Source organism: Capricornis sumatraensis, chromosome 19 (assembly GCF_032405125.1).
Source record: "Capricornis sumatraensis isolate serow.1 chromosome 19, serow.2, whole genome shotgun sequence".
NCBI lineage: Eukaryota > Metazoa > Chordata > Mammalia > Artiodactyla > Bovidae > Capricornis > Capricornis sumatraensis.
In genome coordinates, this window is record NC_091087.1 from 40,890,293 (window position 1) to 40,898,032 (window position 7,740).

Consider the following 7,740-nt stretch of genomic DNA (forward strand, 5'->3'; position numbering starts at 1 on the left):
CCTGGCCTGCTCCTTCCCCTTGCCTTGCCCCAGGCAGCACCAAGCCTGCCTCGAATATTATGGAATATTTGGTTCTACCAGGAAGCTCTTGGTGTAAACAAGCTGTCAGTCACTGGGAGCTGACTCTAGGGCTCTTTGTTCAGAGGCAGTTGCGTGACATTTTGGATTTTCGTGCTGCCCAAGAAACCACAGTGTATGCCTGAGGGAAGCTACAGGATGGGAAATGTGAAGAAGCAGCTGCTAAATTGGGACTGAAAAAAGGTATCTGGTGGTGGTGGTGGTGTGTGGTGGAGGAGGTGTTTCCACAGGTCCCAGGGAGGTAATGCTAACAAGGATGGAAGTTTTGTTCTGCAGCAGCAGCAGTCTATTTGCCAGTGGCTTCAGGGCAGAAAGAAACTGGCTGGGTGACGTTCACTTTCCCATCTATAAAATGGAATTAAATATACTAGTTGATTCTATTATGAGGCTTTGTGTTTAGAGTTCAGTGAAACTCTCAGCAGTATAAGGACCACAAAACACATACACATAACCCAGATATAATCCATGGCTTCATATGGCTCAGTCCTGCAATGCTAACACACCAGAGAAGCACACACTGGCAAAGAAATTTAAAAGACCTAGTATTCTAGTGATTTCCAGTGAGGAGAGGAAAGTGGGGAGGGAAAAGATAGGGATAGGGGACGAGGAGGTGCAAACTGAAACTGTAACTCAGATTGGGACTTGGCTTCATGGTCTTTTAACTGAGATTGCTCCTGGTCTCAGGACTTAATGAAGTTCATGATGTCTCATCACAGAAAGGATTCAGTGAGAGACAAAGTGATAGGTAAGAAGTATTTAGAGAGAAACACACTCTACAGAGTGTGGCCCATCTCAGGTGAGAGCAGCGCCAGGATATAGGGTTGTCAGTTTTTACAAGGGTGGATAATTTTATAGGCTAATGAGTGGGAGGAATATTTGCGCTATTTTGGGGAAGGGGTAGGAGCTTCCAGGAGTTGGGCCACTGCCTACTTTTGACCTTTGTGGTTGGCCTTACAACTGTCATGGCCCCTGTAGCTGTGGATGTAGCATGCTGATGTGTTACAATGAGCTTATACTGAGGCTCAAGGTCTAGTGGAAGTTGAGCTTCCAGCACCTTGGACCTATTTGGTTTTAATCAGTTTATGTCGTATCCTTGAGCTATGTTATCCTTTTAAAAGTTGTGCCCCCTTCCCTCCTGTTTCAAAACTATAGTGAAAGTTGCTAAGTCGTGTCCAACTCTTTGAGACCCCATGAACTATACAGTCCATGGAATTCTCCAGGCCAGAATACGGGAGTGGGTAGCCTTTCCCTTCTCCAGGGGATCTTCCCAACCCAGGGATCAAACTCAGGCCTCCCTCATTGGAGGCAGATTCTTTACTAGCTGAGTCACAAGGGAAGCCCAAGAATACTGAAGTGGGTAGCCTATCCCGTCTCCAGCAGATCTTCCCGACCCAGGAATCAAACTGGGGTCTCCTGCACTGCAGGTGGATTCTTTATCAACTGAGCTATCAGGGAACCACAATGTATAAAATAAATAAGCCACAACGATATATTGTACAGCACAGAGAATATAGTCATTTTACATAATAACTTTAAATGGCATATAATCTATAAAAATACTGTGTTGTATCCCTGAAACCAATATTGTAAATCAACTATACTTCAATATAAATAAACCCAATCTTTACTTGAGTTTCTTCAAGAACATTAAAGTCTGTCAAACGCACAATCCTCAGCAACCTTCCTCAAAAATCCTTTCACTCCCCACTCCCACCTCCTTGCACCTCTTAGCAGTTCGGAAACTCTATTAAGTCAGTTCCCAAACTGTAGCCCAACTTCTGGCCAGCCTGCATGGCTCTGCGGCTCTCCCTCCACTCGGCACCTCTCAGCTCTTCAGGATGAAGTTCCCCAAGTCTCTGCTCCACGCTTTCCTTTTTTCTCCCTTTACCCATTACCAGAATTTGTCACAGTAAAGGAGACTCTGGGACCAACCCAAAACGTAAGATTCCTTCCTCTTTCCTCCCATCTCCTCAGTTCTATATCTCAATCCGTTTTTTCCCAAATTCTACACCACAAAATGCTCAGGAACCATGAGGGCAGGCTGAACAATCCTGAGCGAAAACACTGTGATAAGCTGGTCTGGGGCTGGGTCTTCATTGGGGCGAGCAGGCTTTCTCTAGCTGTGACGTGCTGGCTTCTCCTGTTGCAGAGCAGGGGCTCTAGAGTGTGCGGGCTCAGGGCTCAGTGGTTGCGGCGTGTGGGTTCTCTCATTGAGGTGTGCAGGCTTAGTTGCCCTGCAGCGTGTGAGACCTTGGTTCCTCCATCAAGGATCAAACCAGCATCCCCTGTGTTGAAAGGAGGACTCTTAACCACTGGGTCACCAGGGAAGTCCCAGAGCAAAATTCTTTTTAGTGGGTGGGACTGGGAACCGTTAATAAGTCTTGCACCACCACGCGCACAAGTGTCATTAAGTTCTCCTTCCCCCTACTTGCCACAAGGACTGTGGTTTTAACACTTTCTTTGGTGGTGGTGGAGTTGCTCAGTCATGTCCGACTCTTGCAACACCATGGCCTATAGCCTACCAGGCTTCTCAGTCCATGGGATTCTCCAGGCAAGAATACTGGAGTGGGTCGCCATTTCCTTCTCCAGGGGATCTTCCTGACCCAGAGATTGAACCCAGGTCTCCTGCATTGCAGGCAGATTCTTTACCAACTGAGCTACAAGGGAAGCCAACACTTCAGTCTTGCTGACTTTCCTTCACATCATGAAGGAAAAAACTCTTTTGCATCCGCCCCCTTTCCAGAACCATGGGTGTGGCCGAGGCCTTCAGCTCAGCCTGGTTTCCCTGACTTAGCCTCTGGCATCCTCCCCGACTCCAGCTTCTCAAGTCTCCAGTCGGTCCTGCATGTTCCACGCAGCAGATCTTTATCATACTCCATGCTCACCACGAGGCTGCCCTGCTGTACAGCTCCTGACCCCCAGCACGCAGAGTCCAGGACCCCACCCAGGTACCTGCATCAACACGTGGCAGTGTGTCTCCACTCTCTGCCTCTGTTCTCACTACGCTGGCCCTCCAGGGAGCACCAGCCTGAGTGCCACTCCCTCCAAAAGGCATCGCCTGGCTGCTTCTCAGTTCTGAATCACGGCACTTAGAGTCTATGTCACACAGTTTCACTTTTTATTTTCTCCATCACTTGATTGTTTTAACTGTTTTAAAGCCTTGAGTCTTCTCCCCATAAGACCGTTAGCTCTTTGAGATCAGGGACCTCAAAAACTTATAAGGAGCACCCAGGGATACTCAGAAGTCATCTTCCTTTATTATTAGCTCATGACATTTCTACTCCAAAGGCCTTGATGGAAATCTCCAGATCCCCCTGCCAAGTCTTTTGCATCAATTCCCTATCAAGTCATTTTTAAGAACTTCTGGATAAAGGGCAGAGGGAACCCTTTAAAAAATATATGTATTTATGGCTTTCGTGGTGGATAATATATTCATCTGGCTCAAAACTTAAGTCAGCTGCCTACCTTTGTTTCTCAACCACTCAGCTCCCCTGCCGAGAGGCAAACAATGGACTGAATTCTTGTTTTTCAATAGGTATTCTAGCAAATAGATCCTCATTTTCTCTTTTCTTTTAATACACAAGCTAACGTGCAATATATATTGTTCTCCATCTTGCATTTTGTTTAATAATGTATCTCAGACATCTTCCCAGGTCAAACCTAGAGAGCTTCCTCACTGTGACTGTGTCACGTTCCAGTGCAAGGATGACCCTGATTTATTTAACCAACCAACCTTTTAAAAAAATGTTTGTGTGTTTGGCAGTGTCAGGTCTTAGTTGTAGCACGCAGGGTCTTTGCTGCCTCATGCGGGCATCTCGCGGTACCTGGACTCTCTTGGGGCACGTGGGCTCAGTAGCTGGAGCACTCTGGCCTCAGTTGCTCCACGGCATGTGGGACCTCAGTTCCCTGACCAGGGATCGATAACCACGTCCCCTGCATTGTAAGGCAGGTTCTTAACCACTGGACCACATCAACCAAACTTTAGTTGTTAGACAGCGAGAGTGTTTCCAGTCCTTTACTACCATATGCAACGCTTCCATAATAGACTTGTTCAGACAAAATGTCACACTGAAATGGGAGTTTTCAGAATTGAGAAGCAGCCAGGTGATGCCTTTTGGAGGGAGTGGCACTCAGGCTGGTGCTCCCTGGAGGGCCAGCATAGTGAGAACAGAGGCAGAGGGTGGAGACACGCTGCCACGTGCTGCTGTGGGTACTTGGGTAGGGTCCTGGACTCTGCATGCTCCGGGGTCAGGAGCTGTATATCAGGGCAGCCTCGTGGTGGGCATGGAGTGTAGTAAAGATCTGCTGCATGCAACATGCAGGACAGACTGGAGACTTGAGAAGCTGGAGTCGGGGAGGAAGCCAGAGGCTAAGTCAGGGAAGCCAGGCTACGGTGAAGGCCTCGGCCACACCTGTGCTTCTGGAAAGGGAGGGGATTTCTAACTAAAATGAGGGTTTTCAACTTACTAGGTTGGTGAAGGTGAGGAAATGGCACCCTCATACTTTGCTGGTAGGAGTGTAAATTAATATAACCTCTTTGTAGATCTTCCCAACCCAGGGACTGAACCCAGTCTCTTGTGTCTCCTACACTGGCAGGCGAATTCCTTACACTGTGCCACCTGGGAACCTCGCCTTTGGGCTACTGCTGGGTCGAACTGTTTTTCTGTCGTCAAATTTATCAGTTTTTGCTTTTATGGCTCCTAGGTTGGGTGCCAAAGGAGCAAGACAACCCCTCCTTCATCCCCCTCCAGCCCCCAACACACAGCTTTTAAAAATTCTGCCTGCACAAAAAGCTTGGAATGACTTGCCAGGTTTTGTGAGGAACAGGACAACTCCTGCCTTCCAGGAGATCCCAGTTTCAGGGAGACACAGACTGACTACTGCAATTCCATAGTATAATAAATAAGACGGGGCACAAGCGGAACCTGGGCTAGGACCGCCTGATCCTGCCTGAGTTGGCCAGGCAAGGCTTTCCAAAGGCAGTGGCATCCAGGTAAATCTGGAGGTGTGTGGGAAGCAGCCAGGAGAAGAATGGTCTTCCAGTAAAAGTGGAGAAGCATACGCAAAGGCAAGAAGCAACAGGCTCAGCCAAGGTTGTCCAGTCTGGCAAGGAAACAGGGAGCCCCGCAGGGCTGGTGTGTGGTAGGGGCAGAGCTAGGAAGTAGACAGGGGCCAGATCACAGAGGGCCAAGAAGATACTGCCTGGAGGTCAGGGGGAGGTGGCAGGGGGACACATCAGCCGTGTGGAGGATGAGCTGGAGTCGGTCCAGAGCAGAGGCACGGCCTCAGAGGCTTCCGCCTCTTGCCCAGCAGCAGCCATGGCAGCCAAGAGAGACTCCAAACAACAGCGAGAGTTTCAGACCAAACGTTCGATTCTGCCAAGCTTCCAGAATTCTATAAAAATCATCAGCGAAGCTAGCACTTTCTCTGAGAAACATGCCTACCCAAGATGATGACAACTTCAAGAGCTTTTTCCTGGGGAAGGCGGTGGTTGTCACTCCCACCTCAGCACCCTGCTGGCAGATGGGATAAATGCAGCCAGGGCCCTAACTGCCCCCTCCTCCGCTCCAGCGTGGCTCAGGGAACAGGTGGGCTCTCCAGCCCCTGCCCATTCATCCAGATCCTCATTCCTTCAGAATGCAGGACTGCCACGATGGAGTGGTGGACTCCCAGCTGGTCCACGTCCCTGGGACATCTTCCCTTCTAGTCAACAAAGCTCAGTCCTGCTCTGAGCAGTCAGACAGGCCTACGAACTTCTCTACTCCTGCGACATTTTAAAACAGGCATCTTGTAGCAGGTTTCCTGAGCAACTGTCCTCCCTAAAGTGCTCAGCACAGAGCCTTGCACACAGCAAGCATTCTGCAGCACTTTCTGCTAAAACTGGAAGTCTCAGGGGACGTCCTTCGTGGTCCAGTGCTTAAGACTCCAAGCTTCCGACGCAGGGGGCATGGGTTCCATCCCTGGTTGGCAAACTAAGATTCCACATGCTGTACGCAGCGCGGACAAAAAGATCTTTTTAAAAACTGGAAGTCTTGCCATTCATTAGGAGATTGCTGAGGAAAAGGAAGGGTGATGTGGATAGAAGGAAGTTGGAATCCACTTAAACAGAGCTTTGGGACTGCCTCTGGATTTCAGTTATCCAGAGCCTCTCCATACCTGACCCCCAACCCAGCAAAAGTTGGTTCTTTTCTTTAGTGCCCTAAGGCAATTTTATCCCAAAGGATCACTTGGTCAAGTGCTACAGAGATAAAGGCTCTTGGAGGCTGCTGGAGGCAGCCTTGGTTACCACCAGCAGGCCTCCTGTTGTTCAGTCGCTCAACTGTGTATGACTCTTTGCGACCCCATTGGCTGCAGCACACCAGGCTTCCCTGTCTGCCATCTCCCAGAGTCTCCCGGAGCTTGCTCAAACTCATGTCCATTGAGTCAGTGGTGCCATTCAACCACTTCATCCTCTGTCATCCCCTTCTCCTCCTGCCCACAATCTTTCCCACCATCAGGGTCTTTTCCAATGAGTTGGCTCTTCGAATCAGGCAGTCAAAGTATTGGAGCTTCAGCTTCAATATCAGTCCTTTCAATGAATATTCATGGTTGATTTCCTTTAGGATTGACTGGTTTGATCTCCTCACAGTCCAAGGGACTCTCAAGAGTCTTCTCCAATATCACATTTTGAAAGCATCAATTTTTTGGTGCTCAGCCTTCTTTATGGTCCAACTTGGGGCCCTTCCAAGGCATTTCTACCCTTCAGTGGTCTGAGGGCATGCAGGGGGGGTAGCCACTCACACCAGCCTGGAAGGCAAGAGGGCCAGAAGCCAGCCCCAACTTCAGCTCCAGTCAAACAAGCTCCTCCCCACGCAGCCACCCAACAGCAGTGGGTCAAAGGCAGGGTAGCAGAGGACTCCTGGGCCAGAGCTCGTTATCTCTGGAGTATGCTGCTGCGGAGGCAGGCACAGACACCGAGGCCCCATCTCAGGCACAGCAAGGCTCATGAGGGCGACACCAGGAAGCAAGGGGCCTGGGTTTCAGGCAGGGTCCAACCCTGCTGGCTGTGTGCCTGTCACTTACATAAACGGCACATATGCTTGCGGTCCACGATTTCGTTTTTCCCAAAATGACACGGTCTGTTTCAGTAAACGTTAGAAAAGCTCACTGGTATGAATACATACCTAGTTTTAACTTCCATTTTATTTGACATTTATTATGTGAGAGGCAGTGAAAGTATCAGTCGCTTTAGTCAGGTCCAACTCTTTGCAGCTCCATGGACTATAGCCCGCTAGGCTCCTCTGTCCAGAGGACTCTCCAGGCAAGAATACTAGAGTGGGTTGCCATGCCCTCCTCCAGGGGGAGAGACAGTAGGGTGGGCATTTTATACACAATATCTTATTAAGTCCTCTCAACAATTCCATGAGGCTAGGATAATACAGATGAGGAAAGTGAGGGTCAGAAAGGTTTAGCCCCAAGCCAAGGTCCCACTGCTAGCACGCAGCAGAGCTGGGATTGGAACGAGAGGCTGTCTGGCTTCAGAGTCCTTTGCCCCAAACCACCATATGATGCAAGGACTAAGGAGTGCTGGTCAGTTGCCAGCCTAGGCCCTTTCCTAGCCTCTGACCTCTAAAACCACAGACAGGCTACAAAGGAAGGACAGTCTCTCAGAAGGTCACTTTT